Here is a 22,009-nt window from a genome sequence, read left to right on the forward strand (position 1 = left end):
GCGAGCAACTTTTACTCACTGTCTAAAATATATTGGATTTTAATGATCCATGATTTATGAAATTATATATATATATTTATATAGATAGATAAATGCAAAATCCTTGCACACAGGCTGTATAGAAAAATAGTAAGTGCCGGGTGCACACCCTGGGACTTTAGATATCCAAGTATAAGTAGAAAGGTAGCACTCACGGTCTTCAGGTTAAAAATCTTCTTTTATTATGCAAGTTTAAAACATGATGCCAGGATCAACGTTTCAGTCCTCTCTCAGGACTTTCATCAGGATCAAATCCTGATCCTGATGAAAGTCCTGAGAGAGGACTGAAACGTTGATCCTGGCATCATGTTTTAAACTTGCATAATAAAAGAAGATTTTTAACCTGAAGACCGTGAGTGCTACCTTTCTACTTATACATATATATATATATATATATATATATATATATATATATATATATATATAAATATAATATATATATATATAATATGATTACAATTATTTACATTCCTAGATTACCAATTTTCTACCATTTCTTTTTTGGATTAAGAATGTATTTGATTTATTTGTGCATTCTATAAGAACACACAGTCACATGAAGTTGCATTATTTTACCACTAGAGGTCATAACTATCATAGATCTCATAATATCAATAAAGGAACACTACAAGCACCATAACTACGACAGTACATTTAGTCTCAGCCAAACATCGGTACTTCTGTCCACCGCAGCCATAATTTTCCATTTGCAAGCTTTTCAGCAAATAGAGAGACAGGAGTGCAGAGAGATCCGGCACTGGAACACAGAATTTGGGGATAAATCGTTAATGAACAGTTTAACCCCTAAAGGTGAGCCTGTGCCAGGCATCTCCTGCCACCATAACAACTTAAATTTGATTATGTTGTCATAGTGTTCCTTTAAAAGCACCCCCTTTTTCTGTATTTGAGGCAGGGAGTAATCATACCAAGCTGAAACCCCATGACAACCATTGTTTTCATGTGGTGTTGAATAAGGGCTTCATTCCTTTTTGTACTGACTCCTGTGAATATTTGATTGTATTTTAGTTAATGAAAAGTTAATTAAGCAATCTGCAGCAATCCTTCCCTCTGCCCATCCTCCAGGATGACCCTCCTGCATCGAGGAAAAATGATGTCAACAGAGAAGTATCAATTTGCAGGGAGAAGTTGGCCTCGACCCAGGACCTAATGTAAGTTTTTCCATTAATTCTTTATTATTTTTTTTGGAGGGGCATGCCAATAAATGTATTATCATAACCAAGAATGTATTTATTTATTTATTTATGTATGTATGTATTAAACAGTCAGGGTTAGAGTCAGAGACCACCTACTTGCTCCACCCCCCCCCCCCCCCAAAAACAAAAATTGCAAACTTTGTGTGTCTCTTTTTTCCCACAGTCACTTTGCGTGTCTCTTTCTCCCCCAACTGCTTTTATTGTGTCTCTTTTTTCCAGTCTCCAGCCCCTGTGTGCAGCTTTTATCCCCATAGCACCTTTGTGGGTCTCTTTCTTACCCCCAAGCCCGTCAGTATGGCTCTTAGTCCCCCTAAAGCCCCTCTGTGTGTCTCTTTGTCCCAAAGCGATAATCACAAGTGTTATGTTGTTGCTGTAGCCCCAGTACCGTCTGTTGGAGTGAGGCAATTTGGTGTACACCATAGGCCTGCGCACGGGGTGTGCCGGGTGTGCCAAAGATCTCCCTCACCGGCCCACAGAAAGGGAGGGAGGCATGAGAGGACCTGGGGAGCTCTAGCCAGCAGCTCCGCCGGGTTACTCTCCCGCGGCAACGCTCAGATCTCGTGAGAGTGAACTCTAGGGATGGCAGCAGCATGGTCCCCCCCTCCCTCCTAGAAAATTGGGCAGACTAGATGGGCCGAATGGATCTTATCTGTCTATGTTTCTATGTTTCCCTACAAAAGGTAAGAAGGGAGGGGGCTATTTCCTAAAGGGTCCACCCTACCCCCACAGTCCCTCCAAACAAATACACACAAACAGCACCCTTACACATACACACACAACTCACACACTAACCTCACCCTCACACACACAGCACCCTCACACATACACAGCAACCTCACACACACTAACAGCACCCTCACACACAGCACCCTTACACACACACACACCACCCTCAGAAACACACACACACAGCACCCTCACACACAGCACCCTTACACACACAGCACCCTTACACACACTAACAGCACCCTCACACACACCACCCTCAGAAACACACACACACAGCACCCTCACACACACAGCACCCTTACACACACACCGTGCCCTCACACACACAGCGCCCACACACAGCACCCTCACACACACACACACACACACAGCAGTCTGGCCCCAAGGCACCCTTATGCAATAGGCTGCGCACGCCTATGGTCCCATGCTGCATGTGTGTGTCGACGTCATGACGCAGATGACATCATGACCTGCCAAAATTGGCAAAATAGAACTTTTTTGGGGGGTGGCTATAGAATTAAAATGCCAGATTATAAATAGTATGCTAGGCTTAGGTCCTTGTCCTGTTGGTTCTATTTTGGTTCCCAACAGCGCATTAACGTTTACTGACAATTCTAAGATCTATATTACTTGAATCGGCTCTTATATACCTTGCTATTCCTGATGTCTGGTTTCCCTGACTCTTGCTTGGTCTGTAAATTACACACAGTGTGTTGGTTCTTCCAGTATTCCTAACAGCATCCGTGCCCAGAGGTGCTGGTGCAGGAGTTGGCATGGCAGGTATATAATGTTTGGCCCCAAGGCACAAGTCATCCAAAAATTCAGAGTAGGCCTCTGGATAAGAGGCCATCTTGGGCCCAGTGGAGCCATGTGCTTGTCTCAGTAATTCTCCAATGTTCAAACCCATCCGTGGCTTGTCAGGCTTTAGTGTTTGGGTCTTGCGACCCATATTACTTCCACAAACCTAATCGTGTGCCACTAACTACCCAAATTGGGTTATAGCACCCAAAAGAGAAGAGAAATAAACTCTGTATTGTGGAAATCTCAGTCCAACCATACATCTCTATAGCTCAACTCTGCCCCCAAGGAGTTCCCTAACTTATTTTTTAGGCTGTGGCCTCTGCTCTAAGGTGAAATGTAGGATGCTTTTATTCTACATGCAATAATGTATGTCAGTCATTGCAGTTATAAAAACATAATTCGATGAGACAGCAGAGCAAAGATAATAGGTTATGGCACTTGGAATATCCCTTTATTCCCTTACCCCACACGTAGTGAGAACAATGAGCATTTGTTGGCTTTCTCTGGGACATAGGGAAGTCATAAGAAACCACATAAGTGAGTAGAAGGCCCAGAGGTACCTCATATGCAATGACTCTGTTAGATTTCCTAGTTTAGGCAAGTAATTCAAAAGCTGTCAGACTAAGTCTTCTCTAAAATTCTTTTCTTTGATGTTCCTCAAACAAAATCCTGAACTCAGCTATCCTTGTAAGGTGGCTCACTTGTCTACAGGTATGTCCATGAGGATAAAAAAGAGCTGAACATACTGAGACCATGTGATATCTCCATAGAGCTCCATATCAATGGCAAGGACACACAGAGGTCCTTTGGATGTTGTACTCTCATAGACCTTTCTTATAATGGCTAAAGTAGCGTTTTGGATAATGTTTGATATTGTTCCACCACTTAAAAAGGGTTTGCATAAAATAATTGAGTAATTATTCCTCTGAAGATACCTCTCATAAAAGGGCACTTCACTTATTAGTGTATTAAACTGTTTGAACATTAAACACTCAATTTGCAGTAACATTTGCCCTTTCTCAATACTGTGACGAAAGACACCGGCAATATCAGTATAATGAGTGCTAATCACACACAATCTCCTTCTTAGTGAAACGCACATGGGAAAAAGAAGCAAACAGTCTTTAAAAAACAAACTATATTATGCTGGTAAATCATAAAGAAGAATTGAACAGGAAAGGTGAACTATTGTAGAAAGCAGTATAACTTTAAGGATAGAATGGGAACGATGATATATATATATATTAGATGCCACATGGAATGTGCTCTGGGCCCTAAACAAAGTGATCTGAAATGTCATTAAACACATCTGCTTCTAAAAGTAAAGTTGAAGAAAGAAAGGTGTGTCTGTTATGAGTAAAAAGACTCTTACATTATCTTAATTATGTTTGAAATTAATATCACTAATTAAATATGATGCAAGCAAATTCGGTGTTAAATTGTTTGGAGTGTTGTGATCACATGCATGATTATATAGAAACCCTGTTATTTTTTCTTATTTTTTTTTTTTTTTTATTGAAGTGTGAATTGTTGGGAATTCAAAGTGAATTTACCATTTTAAGATAAAATAGTTGAGCTCAAAACAGAGAAGCTAGGGTTTTAAATTTAATGGCACGTTGGTTTAAGTGTTGCCTTAATGTTGGCATGAGAACTGGCACTTTGAAAGTTATACAGTGGTACTAAAATATCTGTTATTTAGGGATTCACTGAGATTGTGATAGTATGCAAAAAGTATGCGGTAAATCAATTTTGTATTGTGCCTTTAATCTCATAAACATTATGCAATATTATCTATGGTTTAGTACAACCTGAGTACCTGCCACGCACTGTTTCCTAAGTATGATTCATTATTGTATGACATACATTCTTCCAGTGCTACTCATGGTGGCTGGTTCACTATTTCCATGCAACAGATGAGAACATATGCAGACCTTAAAGAGACACTCTAAGTACCATAACTACTGCAGTCAGTTATAATGGTTGTGGTGCCAAGAGTGCCCTCATATCTTCCCAGAGTAAGTAGTCAAATTGATTAAATATGGTTTAACAACTTAATTAGGTCCACCCAGCATCCTACTGCCTCCCCTTCTGCAAGACGCTCTCTGCTGTGCAGGGCCATGCTTATTGATTGAGAGAGCTCATCTAACGCTCTGAGCCAATGGGCAGTGGAGCTAATGGAATTTTCCTGCAGGAGCCTTCAGCAGCATGGGAGGCGGTAATGGGCGCAGTTTGTAAACGGCTTGACTTATTACTCTACGAGGATGTTAGGGCACTACAGCAGGCTTGGAGTGTACCTTTAAGTTTAATGTCTCAATCAACAAGTTTTCAATCACAGCCATCCCTCACTGGACCCCATGGGAAGCCTAAGGTGTGGAAGGATGTTAGGTAAATTATGCGTGTGGGCCTTATTTTTATGTGTGTGTTTATCTGTATATTTCAGTGAGTACATCTGGGTATGTATGTGCATCTGAGTCTGTATGTGTAATGTGTGTGTGTGTGTGTGTATATGTGTATATGTGTATATATATTTGTGGTTGGAAACACAAGCCGAGGCATACAATAAGGATTAATTAGTAGCAAGTCAGCTGAGGTGTGCCGAAACCGACAAACAGGGTAGGGCCTGAAAAAGAGGGCCCACCTATTGAGGGAATATATATAAAAAGGGGAGAGGTGGGTGCGTTTCTAAAAATTTGATAGAACGTCAGGAGGAGTTAAGGAGGAGGGAGTAGATATAGGCAGGCAACAAACCCCTCCCACAACTCCATACATCCTGCCTTAAATTTGAGGTCGGGAACAAAAGCCGAGGCATACAATAAGGATTAATTATACAATTAGTAGCAAGTCGGTTGAGGTGTGCCAAAACTGATGAGCGGGGTAAGGCTAGGAATAAATAAATCTGTGTCAGTGTATGTGTTTTTATGAACACACTCCAGCATTTAAACATCAACTGAACACTACACCCATATACACAACCCACATTCAGCATTTAAATGCAACGCTACACACAAATACATCCTTGCATTTAAACACAACTCTGCACCCAATTAAACCCCTGCATTGAAACACTAACACTACATACAAATACAGACTTGCATTCGCAAAAATATCCTCCCTTCAAAAACACACCTACATTCAAGCACACGGACACTGCTCGGAAATACAACCATGCTTTGATGAGTAAATGGTAGTTCCCTATCTGACAAACCATCATGGGAGTTTTACATCATTGGAGGATCTTCTCTTTGGTCACCCGTGTTCTACAGGAGGCACTAACAAAATTCCATTACCCGGACCCTCTCTTCATTCGTTCCACCACTGCACCTAAATGGTAAACTCTATGAACAATATTGTAAAAAGAATTCTAAAGCTTGGATTATGCAAGACAAATATAGTAAAAAGAAAAATCAGCTTTACCCCTTGCTGAGTCTACATTCAATAGCTTTCTACAGTTTTTAACAGCTTAACATAGTTTTTCATTTAGCTGCACTTGCTACAATTGTTTGCTGCAGGTAGTAAACTAAATAAATATAACATTGTTTTACTTAATGAGATATTAGGTAGCATTTTTCCACATATAGATATATAGGTCACGTAATGATTACCATGGAAGTAGTGGATTTTAACCAGTTGGACAGTCAGCTATATGACGTGGCAGACAATACAGAGTTGGACTAAGGGACTAATGGTAATCAATTTTTTTCCCTTATACCTGTTGGTCTGTTTAGAATTGTACTAATTCTCTTTGGTAGTTTAGTGGGAGTAGCATATAGTCTGCACCTCCAGAGAGTGCAGATAACTGTAAACCAGTCCAGTGTTAATGAAATATATCAGAGCACTTTGATTAATTTAGAACTGATTCACATAGCTGCAAGAGTGTAACACTGATCTGCACGCACTGGAGGTGCAAGTCACATGCTTTTTAGCAATATGCTTTGGTGGTGCAGGGCTGAAGTTAATTTACCCTACATGCAAAGGGAAGCTATAGAGCCCAAGTGCTGTGCCCCTAGTTCACCCTGATTGGCTCGCTTCAAGCTCCATAAAATACTATGGAGTATATATGTTCTAATGCGAAAGAAAACAGAAAAAAAATATTTAGCTACAGAAAAAGACAAACAAATTAGAGCGGCATTGTCATCCCCTCTCCACACCAAAATATAACTATTTCATAAAGAAATACTTATTCTGACTGTGTTGGAATTTTACTGAAATTCCAACTCAGTCAAGACGTATACAGAGACAAAGCAGGAACTACTTTGTCTCTGTATTTCTCCTCCGCCTGACTTTCTTAGACTCAGGGCGGAGTCTAAGTGTCAATCCGGACAGCAATTATAGATGACAGCTGCAGGGAATTGGCTAGGTCTATCCTCCATGGACCTTAATATTGTACTCTCGCTCATGTGCGAGTTTACAGCAGTGTCGTTGGCTCTGAAGAGGACCCGCCTTATCAAGATGGCCATGTCCACTGGGGACAGGTACAGTTAAGTAAATCCTACCATTATTTGCCCAACCGGCCACCGGACCCCCAGCAGCAATGTCACTGTTGGGGGTCTTTGCGAATTCAGCAAAATCCCTAGACGACAGTGCCACTTTAAATTTATAAACCAAAGGCTTCTCATATTGCATTACCACAGATAAACATCCATTAATCTACTTTTGTACAACTTCTATAATTATCAGGGTTTAAAAAAGGAATTAAATGAAAGAGAATATTTTTTAAGAAGAGCATTAGATAATATTCTTTGTTGAGGCATCTTGGAATAATGCCCTGCACTTGTGATTCTAGTCATTTTGCCATTTTCTCTTCCATCTCAGTTTGCAGTCTTCATCAATTTTGTGGAATTTCAACTGTGCAATGTCGTGTCGGGCCAAAGTAAAATGTGCAGGTATTTTTTTTAAAGTTTTTATTGTTTGAATATTGAACTTGTATAAAAAAAAAAACATTTCACCTCTCCCCTTGTTATTTCTTCTCAACCATGTGATGGCAGCAAATTGCCACGTATGCTGCAAGGAACTACATGTATTTACAGTAAGCCCTGATTTTCCAGGTCCTGTGACCCTCGAAGGCCACTTGCTAGCTGGCCTTGATCACGGCAGCTCCAGTAACTCCCAATCGTACATTAGACTTCTGAATTATCTGGAAGACTAAAAAAATAACGCCAGTATTTTTACACTTGTTTATCCATTTAAAAAAAATAGTTGGCTATTCCCTAAGATGGACCAGATTTTATAAGAGGCATTATTTCCCAGAAAATCCAGATAAACAACTTTAATTCCAAGCCAATTATTATAAATAAATTTACTCATAGCACTCTGAAATAAGATAAAATTTAGCTAGTCTACCCATAAGTAGGTGGTGTAAGCACAAATAAATTCAGAGGGTCTTCCTTTTACTGTATATTCTGCAAGTAAAAAATGGATCCTGCATAAGCCAGGAATTACTGCTGTAAGAATGGCATGACAGGAGATATGTGGTTTATTTAAAAACATGCTTACATAATAGTAAACCTTCCAGTCTCTTGACACATTAAAAAAAAAAGTCTTAATCATAAGCATAGGTTACACATTTGTCTGTATTTTGCCAGTTAAACAGAACATTTGTTTATGCAAGTGAACAGACAAAATGTTGCCGGAATCTTTTTAGCATGAACCCGTAGGCCTTTAATGAAAAACTATTTTATGGAAAACATCTGTCTTTTTGACTTTCTGCATACAGTGCTTCTTAAAATGTTCTCTCCAATCCGTACTGTTGACATCTGTAATGACGTAGTGTCAAATCATCTCTACTAGAGAAAGTCTCTGATGGCATTGTGTATGCCAAGGTCTAGCCACCAGTTCAAGGCCTTCTTCCTTTTATGGAGCTCTGGCTTAGGAACTTGACATTAATAGTTGAGATTTTGCTCTCTGTTTTATGTGTCACATGGTGGAATGGACTAGGCACAACATTGTGAAACCCTGTATTGTGATTTGAAGCTCTAACACCTTGTCTTGTAGGGAGGTCCTACTGTCTTCTGGAAGATGCACTGTGCATTTCACTTCATCAAACAACAACCCATGAAAAACATAGAAACATAGAATGTGACGCCAGATAAGAACCATTCGGCCCATTTAGTCTGCCCAAATTTTCTAAATACTTTCATTAGTCTCTGGCCTTATCTTATAGTTAGGATAGCCTTATGCCTATCCCACGCATGCTTAAACTCCTTTACTGTGTTAACCTCTACCACTTCAGCTGGAAGGCTATTCCATGCATCCACTACCCTCTCAGTAAAGTAATACTTCCTGATATTATTTTTAAACCTTTGTCCCTCTAATTTAAGACTATGTCATCTTGTTGTGGTAGTTTTTCTTCTTTTCAATATAGTCTCCTCCTTTACTGTGTTGATTCCCTTTAAAAAGAATCTTATGTTTAGGCTGGAGGGAACTTTGTTTCACATGTCACCCTGTCATAGGTGTAGTAAGTACGGTGTGATGGTTATGGTGCCGTGTGTGCTCTGGTGCTCTCCTATGTATGTAGTCAAATGCTTCCTAGAGATTGTTGCAGACCACGTACATCCCTTCATGGCAGTGGTGTTCCCTTATGGCAGTGTACAGGGCAAAACAATGACTGTATCCGAAATGCTCTTATTTGTGCTTTTTGTATTTGCATTGCCCGGGACATTGTGCTTGTATGGGGGCAGGTAAATACAGCAACTGTGCAAAATGGGACATTGATTTTGGGACTGTCATAAACAAATTAGAAAGGTTGAGAGGTATACATTTCAGTGGTGAAGTTAAAATATTCAGCCCCTGAATTGTTTGGGGGAAAACCAACTACATCTCCAGTCTTCAATAAAGTGGAGAGTGAAAAATGTGGATGTAATCAGACTCTGCTGATATATACAGATATTATAGGCTCAAAATTATTGTTTTTGAAAAATAGCTTAGTTGCAGAATTCTTTTATTTTTAATTGAAATGCAAACAAGCATTGAGGAATTTATGCAAATCAAAAACTAGGCAGACTAACTGGCAGGTTTGGTTTTTATGCTGTCATAGTCTACATAACATATTTATATAACAAACATGAATACACTGCACGTACAGATATACTGCTCATTAAATGATAATAGATTTAGTGCAGTTGAGGGAGTGTGAGCAGATATAATTTCAGTTGAATGATAGGTTAAGAAATTGGATGGATTTAAGTCACTTGACATTGTAATTAAAAAATGAATGAAAAATGTTTGGATAATACAGGGTCAATGCTACATGGTATCTTGTATGGCCCGTATATGAACGTGTGTGTCAAAATGCTACACTATATAGCGCCAATTATTCTTTTACCTTTTTCACATTTTGTATGATGGCCCAGTGGAGACACAGTTCATGATAGCGTTGGTACTTATCGGATACCCCAAAGGGTAATTTGTCAATTGTATTGGCCAGAGCTCATCACAGGGTGTATGTGATATACAGCAATTCCTGCCTGTAAGTAGTTGAGAGAGACAAGGGATGAGTGGGGACTGTATTCTAAATGGTAGACTGAATTGGGGACTAGAATGGTATTGTTGGGTTGTGAATGGAAACGCACGATCATAATATCTTACACTCTTACAAATTTGCTTGATCAGTTTTAGAATCCTGGCGATAATTTTTATAAAAACTCGATCCCTGTATTAGATTCTCAAGGGGTGAAAGAAAAATAGATTTGGTTCTGATTGCGACCCAAAAAAGGGGGCTTTTCCGATATATTGGTAGATACACAAACAACTAATAATTTGAAAAACGTCATAAAGTTCATAAATCAAGGGCAGTGTGTCAATAGAATTTCTGATACAAAACTGGCTGACCCCTAGTGGTGGCTAGTGTTGTCGCGAACCCGAAATTTTCGGTTCGCGAACGGCGAACGCGAACTTCCGCAAATGTTCGCGAACCGGCGAACCACGTGAACCGCCATTGACTTCAATGGGCAGGCGAATTTTAAAACCAACAGGGACTCTTTCTGGCCACAAAAGTGATGGAAAAGTTGTTTCAAGGGGACTAACACCTGGACTGTGGCATGCCGGAGGGGGATCCATGGCAAAACTCCCATGGAAAATTACACAGTTGATGCAGAGTCTGCTTTTAATCCATAAAGGGCAGAAATCACCTAACATTCCTAAATCACAATGGATATGGATTGACACCTGACATATGACATATTGACACCTTGACCATGGGCGTAGGAACCCAAAAAAATCTGGGGGGGATAGCATTTTTACTCGCCGGGTATATTCTTATTCCGTAAACTAGGAGTTGTTTATCCCATTGTACAGCGCTACGGAATTTGCAGTCGCTATATAAATGATTAAATAATAATATTAAAGGGTCACCACAGGGAAGGGGTTTTACTTACCCGGATACAGCGCCGGGATCCTCCTGATTAGAACCACCCCTACCCTTCCCATGAATGTTAGAACCACCCCTACCCCTTCCATGCACAAAAGAACCCCACCTACCCCTTCCACGCATATTAACCCCCTACCCCTTCCATGCATATTAGTACCCCCCTAACCCCTTCCATGCATATTAGAACCCACCCTACCTCTTCCATTCATATTAGTACTCCCCTAACGCCTTCCAATAATTTTTCTACCTACCCCCTCCTCCCATCCATATTAGTAGCCCCCCTAAACCCTTCCAATTATTTTTCTACCTACCCCTCTCCCCTATCCTTATTAGTAGCCCCCCTAACCCTTTCCAATTATTTTTCTGCCATGTTAACTAACGCCAGTGCTGGAGTGCCTACATTAAAAGGCCTGCAGGGACAGGCTATAGACACCAGAACCACTACATTAAGCTGCAGTGTTTCTTTAATGTGAGGTCAATTAGAGATTAGTGCAACGAATAATATGCTAGATTGCCTACTTACAACCAGATGAGGATGATGATGGGCTCTAGCTGCAGTCTGGCTCCACTGGTCTGGTGTAGAACAGGCTCTCTGGAGGCTGTTTGTAACTGTGGTCACAAAAATCAATGTTCTGTGAGAACGGGAAGCAGCTCCATTTTTTGGGGGCCCTTTACACAGCTCAAGGTCTGGATCCCAGGGTCCACCTTCAGGGTCCACCTTCATGAGTTTGTTCACAGGGGGTGGAGTGTGTAGGGGATGTCCTGATATGTGTGTAAGGAATGCATTGTGTGAATCTGTGTTTGTATGTGTAAGGGCTGCAAGGTGTGATTCTGTGTATGTACGGGATGCAGTGTGTGCGTCTGTAAGGGGTGCATTGAGTGTATGTACGGGGTGCATTGAGTGTGTAAGGTTGCATGATTGTGTGATTGTGTGTGTGTGTGCACGGGGTGCGTTGAGTGTGTGTAAGGATGAATTGTGTGTTTCTTTGTGTGTAAGGGTGGTATGATTGTGTGTGTGTGTGTGTGTGTGGTGGATGTCAATCTCTCTCCCTCCCTTGTCACTCTTTCTCCCCCCCCCTCCCTCCCTCCCTGCTTCTTTCTCCCCCCCCTCCCTCCCTGCTTCTTTCTCCCCCCCCTCCCTCCCTGCTTCTTTCTCCCCCCCTCCCTGCTTCTTTCTCCCCCCTCCCTCCATGCTTCTTTCTCCCTCCTCCCTCCCTGCTTCTTTCTCCCCCCTCCCTGCTTCTTTCTCCCCCCCCCTGCTTCTTTCTCCCCCCCCCTCCCTGCTTCTTTCTCCTCTTTCTCCCCCCCCTGCTTCTTTCTGCCCCCCCTGCTTCTTTCTCCCCCCCCCCTCCCTGCTTCTTTCTCCCCCCCTCCCTGCTTCTTTCTCCCCCCCCTCCCTGCTTCTTTCTCCCCCCCCTCCCTGCTTCTTTCTCCCCCCCCTCCCTGCTTCTTTCTCCCCCCCCCCTGCTTCTTTCTCCCCCCCCTCCCTGCTTCTTTCTCCCCCCCCTCCCTGCTTCTTTCTCCCCCCCCTCCCTGCTTCTTTCTCCCCCCCCTCCCTGCTTCTTTCTCCCCCCCCTCCCTGCTTCTTTCTCCCCCCCTCCCTGCTTCTTTCTCCCCCCCTCCCTGCTTCTTTCTCCCCCCCCTCCCTGCTTCTTTCTCCCCCCCCTCCCTGCTTCTTTCTCCCCCCCCTCCCTGCTTCTTTCTCCCCCCCCTCCCTGCTTCTTTCTCCCCCCCCTCCCTGCTTCTTTCTCCCCCCCCTCCCTGCTTCTTTCTCCCCCCCTCCCTGCTTCTTTCTCCCCCCCCTCCCTGCTTCTTTCTCCCCCCCCTCCCTGCTTCTTTCTCCCCCCCTCCCTGCTTCTTTCTCCCCCCCCTCCCTGCTTCTTTCTCCCCCCCCTCCCTGCTTCTTTCTCCCCCCCCCCTGCTTCTTTCTCCCCCCCCCCTGCTTCTTTCTCCCCCTCCCTGCTTCTTTATTTCCCCTCCCTCCCTCCCTGTTTCTTTATTTCCCCCCCCTCCCTCCCTGTTTCTTTCTTTCCCCCCCCTCCCTGTTTCTTTATTTCCCCTCCCTCCCTGTTTCTTTATTCCCCCCCTCCCCCCTCCCTCCTTCCTGTTTCTTTCTGTCCCTCCCTCCCCTACCTATGATGTAGCGTGGCCGAGCGCTGTATATTCCGCCGGTACAGGGAGCTTTTGTTTCCTGTACCCGGCGGACTAACAGGAAGTGCACACTCAGTGTGCACTTCCTGTTAGTCCGGCCGGGTACAGGAGACAGATGCTCCCTGTACCGGCGGACTATACAGCGCTCGGCTACGCTACAGTGAGGGAGTGACAGGAGGGAGCGCTGAGCGCTTCCCTCCTGTCAGCTCCTCTCTTCATGCTGCGCCCGGGCGGTGCGCTCTCATGGACGCACCAGCCCGGGCAAAGCTGCAGCCGCCTGAGGCTCTCTGCAGACCGCTCGGGCGGCTGCAGCATCAGGGGGGGCCGGCGGAACTGGGGGGGATTTCCCCATACCTGTCCCCCCCGCATGATTTGCTGGGGGGGATGCGTCCCCCCATCCCCCCCGGTTCCTACGCCCATGACCTTGACATATGGATTGACACCTGTCCTCAGAGACCCTGATGCACACTGACACAGAGCAGAATAGAGACTGTTCACCCTACATAGGGTCACTTGGCAGATATGGATTGACACCTGTCCTCAGAGCCCCTGATACACACTGACACAGAGCAGAATAGAGACTGTTACCCCTACATAGGGTCACTTGGCAGATATGGCGGGGTCGTGGGAGGGGGAGGATGACTTTCACCTCTTCCCCTGTTAGATTCCCGTTGTGCTGTGACATCACCCTTATACGCTGTGTAAAGCATACTTTTTAATTTGATCAGCATGGCCACTTGAGTTTTTATAGTTTTCACGCTGCTTGTAGTTTATATATGGTTCACAAAAATCAAACAAACGATAAAGTAAACATGTAAGGATTCAGAATATTCTTTCAAACCCTTACACATTGTGTGTACGTATTTTTTGTCTTAAGTTTGTGGCTTTAAAGAGGTTCACGTTGTTTCTATGATGTGCATAGCATGTTCTTGTAAATGTTTGTTACATTTTTCCTGGAATTGTAATTTTTTAATCTGAATAAAGATAGTCAAATCCCTGATACACACTGACACAGAATAGCAGAATAGAGACTGTTCCCCCTACATAGGGTCACTTGGCAGATATGGATGGACACCTGTCCTCAAAACCCCTGATACACACTGACACAGAGCAGAATAGGGACTGTTCCCCCTACATAGGGTCACTTGGCAGATATGGATTGACACCTGTCCTCAAAACCCCTGATACACACTGACACAGAGCAGAATAGGGACTGTTCCCCCTACATAGGGTCACTTGGCAGATATGGATTGACACCTGTCCTCAAAACCCCTGATACACACTGACACAGAGCAGAATAGGGACTGTTCCCCCTACATAGGGTCACTTGGCAGATATGGATTGACACCTGTCCTCAAAACCCCTGATACACACTGACACAGAGCAGAATAGGGACTGTTCCCCCTACATAGGGTCACTTGGCAGATATGGATTGACACCTGTCCTCAAAACCCCTGATACACACTGACACAGAGCAGAATAGGGACTGTTCCCCCTACATAGGGTCACTTGGCAGATATGGATTGACACCTATCCTAATGATCCCTGATACACACTGACACAGAGCAGAATAGAGACTGTTCCCCCTACATAGGGTCACTTGGCAGATATGGATTGACACCTGTCCTCAAAACCCCTGATACAAACTGACACAGAGCAGAATAGGGACTGTTCCCCCTACATAGGGTCACTTGGCAGATATGGATTGACACCTGTCCTCAAAACCCCTGATACACACTGACACAGAGCAGAATAGGGACTGTTCCCCCTACATAGGGTCACTTGGCAGATATGGATTGACACCTATCCTAATGATTCCTGATACACACTGACACAAAGCATAATAGGGACTGTTCCCCCTACATAGGGTCACTTGGCAGATATGGATTGACACCTGTCCTCAAAACCCCTGATACACACTGACACAGAGCAGAATAGGGACTGTTCCTCCTACATAGGATCACTTGGCAGATATGGATTGACACCTGTCCTCAAAACCCCTGATACACACTGACACAGAGCAGAATAGAGACTGTTCCCCCTACATAGGGTCACTTGGCAGATATGGATTGACACCTGTCCTCAAAGCCCCTGATACACACTGACACAGAGCAGAATAGAGACTGTTCCCCGTCCACAGAGACCATGATGCACACTGACACAGAGCAGAATAGAGACTGTTCCCCCTACATAGGGTCACTTGGCAGGTATGGATTGACACCTGTCCTCAAAGCCCCTGATACACACTGACACAGAGCAGAATAGAGACTGTTCGCTGTCCACAGAGACCATGATACACACTGACACAGAGCAGAATAGAGACTGTTCCCCGTCCACAGAGACCATGATACACACTGACACAGAGCAGAATAGAGACTGTTCCCCCTACATAGGGTCACTTGGCAGGTATGGATTGACACCTGTCCTCAAAGCCCATGATACACACTGGGGGGAGCTACTGTCCTCCCCAACCCCTGCGCGGTGGGTGGGGGCCATAAATCACAATGGGGGGACCTACTGTCCTCCCCCTCTCGGCCCCCACCCCTGCGCGGTGGGTGGGGGCCATAAATCACAATGGGGGGGCCTACTTTCCTCCCCACGGGCCCCCATCCCTGCGCGGTGGGTGGGGGGCATAAATCACAATGGGACGGACCTACTGATAGGAGTGGAGTATTGTTCATATCAGTTTAATACCTTCCGCGTCTCCTATCAGTGGACGTGTAAATGGCAGCGATTTTTAATTGTTGAATCACCTCCCCTTTTTAGGCCAAGGTGGGAAGATGCTTAGACCACTGGTATAGTGGTGCCATCTTGGAGGATTTTTTTTGGTTTGGTTTTTGAAGCCACAGTGCTGCACCAGTGGGCCTAAAAATTAGGCATGTACACATGCCTGAAAAATTTGGCATTGTTGCAGCCGCTGCTGTAGCAGCGGCCAGAAAAATTGATGTTTGTTTCACAGGCAGAAAGTGCCCTAAAACATGGCGGCTTGAACCCTAGTTGGTGGCAGATAAGTCACGCAAGTCAAACGTCATTCAGAGCTAAAATACAGCAGCGTGGGGGGCGGAGCTTAACCAGCGAGCTAAACGGACGCCATCTCGACAAGCTCCCCAGTGAACAGGCACAATCTATTAAAAATCCAAACACCCCGGGGGGCGGAGCCTGACTGCCGAACGGAGCAGACGTGTGTCACAAGAGCTCCTGCACATGCTACCGTGAATCCGGGGATACCCCCGACCCTAACGACCCTATAAGCACAGCCTGGCGTTAATCTTGCAGAGGGGGTTTCGGTGATTCGGGAGACACCTCACTCGAGCATCCCCGCAACTGACTGCCCAAATCGAGGCCTTGAGGCCTACACACGAGGGAGCTAGGGAGAGGCGGCCGCTCTCCTGGCACCCCAGCTGGCTTCTAAGCAACGGAATTGTGCAATCCCCCCCCCCCTTTGGACCGGCGGGGGTTATCCCGGTCCCAATTAGACGACACAGCAAGGAAAATAATGGAAGACACCGTGGGAAATCCGCTGAACGGCGCCCCGCTGCCCTCTCTTGAAGAAAGGCTGGATAGCTTGTTTGCCGCCTTTTGGGCTAAAATTTACTCCCAGGGGGGCACCGGAGATGAAACCCCGCCAGCTACACCTCATGGAGAGACAGTGCTGAAACCCGCAGCTCCTAAACAGAGCACCGGCAAAGCTAGGTGGGCGGGAAGGAGGAGGCGGACGACCCGATACAACCCTCCAAACCGAAGACCCAGACAAGCGGCGAGTCGCCCTTCTCCCCAGCAGGGAATACCCCTATGCAGCTCCATCGCCCTCCCCAGGGCCAGCACTCACCAGGGGGAAAGTCCACTCAAGAAGTCACGGAGACACAAGGCAGATCCCTACTGCATGTCCACAGCACCCCTGAGCAAGCCTACCCAAGGGACTGCACTTACTCACAAACAGGCGACTAAGGCGGCTTCCAGTAGGACTTTCTCCCCAACCGCAACACCTCTATTCAAACGGGGCATCGGCTGAATCTACCATACCATCGAAGCACTGGCCCGCTGCCACGAGGTACAGGTCAGATGATTAGAACATCAGCCTCACACACTCGTCTATTGGGACTCTCACCTGCAGTTAACATTACAGCTTGTCTGATTACTGAATAACGCCTCCTGTGTCATGACCATTCCAGCATGTTATTCCATTCTGATTAACGCTTAAGCAGCCGGATTACTAGCAATGTTTTATCTATTTAGCCTGATCCTCACAAGTTTTGCTTATAATGCTCAAATGTAACTATATGGCATGCTTAGTTTGTTTATCACCTGCCATGCTTGTAATGATATGCATGCCGATACTCATGCTCCTTAACTCTACCTACGCCATATCGTTTACTAAGCTTTCAAAAAAAAAAAAAAGTGCTGTTAATGTTCGCCAAGATGTTGTATAATATGTATTATTTCATCTGCTTGTACCAGCTATCGTGGCGATACAAGCATGTTTGTCAAAATTTAAGCACTGCAAAAATAAAGAATTAAAAAAAAAAAAAAAAAAAATCCAAACACCCTCAGCCGATCCAACCTCCTCCAGCCCCCAGCTGGACTCCCTACCTACTCCCAAGCCGATCGATGCCCTTCTTTGCGGCTTCCACCCAGCAGAAGCGGAGACGGAAGGTTGGGGCCTACCCCACGCTCACAATCCCAGACCTGGAGAAACTACTCGGCGGCTACGGAGCGCAACAAGCGCGGGACGAAGCCTCCCTCCAAAGGTCAGACCATCCGGCACACACACCAGCCATGGGCCGCTGCTCACAGCGCCCACAAGCCATAGAACAAAACCGGGACATAGGGACCATGCTTCAAAGGCCTGCTCCGGCTAAAACTACTCCCACGGACACGCCGCGTACGGCGCCCCACTACCAACACACGGATCAACCGGAGGCAGAAACAACCTCAGAAGCCCACATAGGGCCACAACACCAACTAGACCCTCCAGCAGACATGACCCCAACCTCCAGGCATGATTTAAAAATCCTATTATCGGACTTCCATAAAATCCTGGCGGCAGAACTGGCCCCCATCAAAAAGGACATCACTGCCACTATAAATAGGGTACACACTAATGAAAAACACATTACAGACATGCAAACTCACCTAGCTGAGCTGCAAGAATCAATGCACCACCTTCAGGCGCAACAAAGAGCCATAATGGCACAGCAGACAACCATGGAGGAACGCCATCGGCGCACTAATATAAAAATTAGAGGCATCCCGGCAGCCATCTTGCCAGATGAACTACCGCACTACACAAGGCGCCTTCTGGCCACTATTCTGCCTCACACCACGGTCAAGAAGATGGTCACTGAGGAGATCTACCGCCTGCCTACGTCCTCAAAGGTACGCTCAAACACACCCAGAGATGTGATACTCAGGTGCCCAAATGTACACGACAAGATTCAGGTCATGTCTGCATTAAAAGGTAAAACACCCCTGATATTTGAGGGCGCTAGCCTAACCTTTTTCCAGGATCTTACAAAGTCTCCACTCATGTGGCGCAAAACCTTCAGCTCCCTCACCAACAGACTGAGGGCAGCAGACATCACCTATCGATGGGGGGCACACGGATCCCTGGTGATACCACAGAACCGATCCCAACTCACACTTGCCTCCATGGAAGAGGCACCCACAATAATACAGGCCTTGGGACTGGACCCACCGACCGCCAACTCACCCTCAAGACCCTCTACTACCAATTGGGACCCAGAGCGCACCGCAACGTTTGTACCGCGGAACAGAAGCCCTCGGTCCTCGGACCCAAGACAGCCTCAAGGGACTGGCTGACAATGAGGCACAGTAGGGACACCTTCCCAGCGCTCACCTTTACCTCAGGTCTAAAGACTGCAAAGTTATTTTCATTGAACGTTTAACATTTCTTATAGTACCCCATTGTTCTTGGGGGCAACAATATATATATATATATTTTTTTTTTTTTTTGTGAGCCCAATTTTGGTAACCAAGTGCCGTTTTGGAAACGTTACCATAATTCCTACAGTTCGTACACTCAATGCGAAAATCACAATTGTTTATTACCTTGTTCTTTCTCCTGAAGCCTGTTTTTGAGCCGGTGGCTGTCAGTTTGTAAGGTCTCCAAACATCTGATAGAGGTTAAAGCCAAGCTCAGTGTCCCATGACTAGGGGGCACTAAAATTTAATAAACACACCTCACTACTTTCAAGCTACAAAAACAAGATTAAATGGTCTGACAAAATGTATATATTGCTAAAGCCCATTAAATGCTGACCTTATATAGATGACTAATCTAGAATACTGAACAGTAGCCGGCCTTTAAGAGGGCAGCATAGTAAAGGTACAGGTTGTATACGACCCATTACCTACCGTCAAAGTGTCCATATGGCAACGTACATTATTCTGCAAAGATTAGGGTTTGTCCTGCACTCTTAGTGGGTGTAGAGCTTTAAGCTCGAGGGTTTGTGAAGTCTAAAACGAGTCAAGAATTGCATACAAAAGCATAGGTCAGGAGAAACCTATCTAACTTCACACCATACCTGAGTTACAAAAGGACGTTTAAACGGTTTATTGTTTATGTTGTTGCGATCCCTACTAGAAGACTGACACACGTACAACAATCGACAGGCCTAACCCTGACATGGACCGTACTTGACTGACACCACAGGCTCAACGGGACCCACTCTCGCACGACTGGTACACCTAAGACGGGGACATACCACAAACGCTTAATGGAGTGACTGCTACACTCTTACCATGACCACCCCCCCCCCCCCCCCCGCGACTCCCTAGGTTAGGAGTTTCGATCACGTGAGGCAGAGACCACACTCACGGCAGGAGGCAGCACTGGACAGCCCACACGCTTCAGAAGTCACTCACTAGTACACACCCATCAATATGCCCATGGGACACCATACCGACACATACAGGCACACCCAAGTGTCATAACCATGGAGGCACCACATACTCCATAACTACTTCACACACGGAACGCGGATACCAGCACCGAATATACGACTCAAACACACAAATAACACAGGTTAAACGGTTAATGACCCGGATCCGAGTTATTGCTTGTATTTTATAAAATTATATAATTGGTGCAGTCTCACAAGATGCAAGATAAATATGTTGATGCTATATACTGGAAATTCTGACTTGCAATGTACTGTTTTACTGTCATGCAAAGCACCGCAAAAATAAAGAATTAAAAAAAAAAAAAATACAGCAGCGTGTGGACCATTTTTAGCCCAAGGTAGCTCATCTCATCAGGCCTTTTTTAATCGAATGTATCGCCCAGTGTCAGTCCCTTCGGGATCCATCCCTCATTCATCTTAATAAAGGTGAGGTAATCTAGACTTTTTTGACCTAGGCGACTTCTCTTCTCAGTGACAATACCTCCTGCTGCACTGAAGGTCCTTTCACTTGAAGCGGGGCAGGCCAGAAGTTCTATCGCAAATTGGGATAGCTCAGGCCACAGGTCAAGCCTGCACACCCAGTAGTCAAGGGGTTCATCGCTCCTCAGAGTGTCGATATCTGCAGTTAAGGCGAGGTAGTCTGCTACCTGTCGGTCGAGTCGCTCTCTGAGGGTGGATCCCGAAGGGCTGTGGCGATGCGTAGGACTTAAAAAGGTCCGCATGTCCTCCATCAACAACACGTCTTTAAAGCGTCCTATCCTTGCCGGCGTGGTCGTGGGAGGAGGAGGATGACTTTCACCTCTCCCCCTGTTAGATTCCCGTTGTGCTGTGACATCACCCTTATACGCTGTGTAAAGCATACTTTTTAATTTAATTTGCAAATGCTGCATCCTTTCCGACTTGTTGTAATTCGGTAACATTTCCGCCACTTTCTGCTTATACCGGGGGTCTAGTAGCGTGGACACCCAGTACAGGTCGTTCTCCTTCAGCCTTTTTATACGAGGGTCCCTCAACAGGCAGGACAGCATGAAAGACCCCATTTGCACAAGGTTGGATGCCGAGCTACTCATTTCCCGTTCCTCCTCCTCACTGATGTCATTGAAGGTATGTTCTTCCCCCAAGCCACGTACAACACCACGGGTACCAGATAGGTGACAACGAGCACCCTGGGATGCCTGTTGTGTTTGGTCTTGCTCCTCCTCCTCCTCCTCCTCAAAGCTACATTCCTCCTCTGACTCCTCTTCCTCACAATCCTCTTCCAGCGTTGCCGCAGGTCCAGCAAGCGATGCTGATAAGGCTGTTTCTGGTGGTGATGGTGACCACAACTCTTCCTCTTCCTCTTCACGCTCATCTACGGCCTGATCCAGCACTCTTCGCAGGGCACGCTCCAGGAAGAAAACAAATGGTATGATGTCGCTGATGGTGCCTTCGTTGCGACTGACTAGGTTTGTCACCTCCTCAAAAGGACGCATGAGCCTACAGGCATTGCGCATGAGCGTCCAGTAACGTGGCAAAAAAATTCCCAGCTCCCCAGAGGCTGTCCTAGCACCGCGGTCATACAAATATTCATTAACAGCTTTTTCTTGTTGGAGCAGGCGGTCGAACATTAGGAGTGTTGAATTCCAACGTGTAGGGCTGTCGCAAATCAAGCACCTCACTGGCAAAGTGAGCCATGGCCGTGTAGGAACACCTGAAATGGCCACACACCTTCCTGGCCTGCTTCAGGACGTCCTGTAAGCCTGTGTACTTATGCACAAAGTGTTGTACGATCAGATTACACACATGTG

Source organism: Pelobates fuscus, chromosome 1 (genome assembly GCF_036172605.1).
Source record: "Pelobates fuscus isolate aPelFus1 chromosome 1, aPelFus1.pri, whole genome shotgun sequence".
Taxonomy (NCBI): Eukaryota; Metazoa; Chordata; class Amphibia; order Anura; family Pelobatidae; genus Pelobates; species Pelobates fuscus.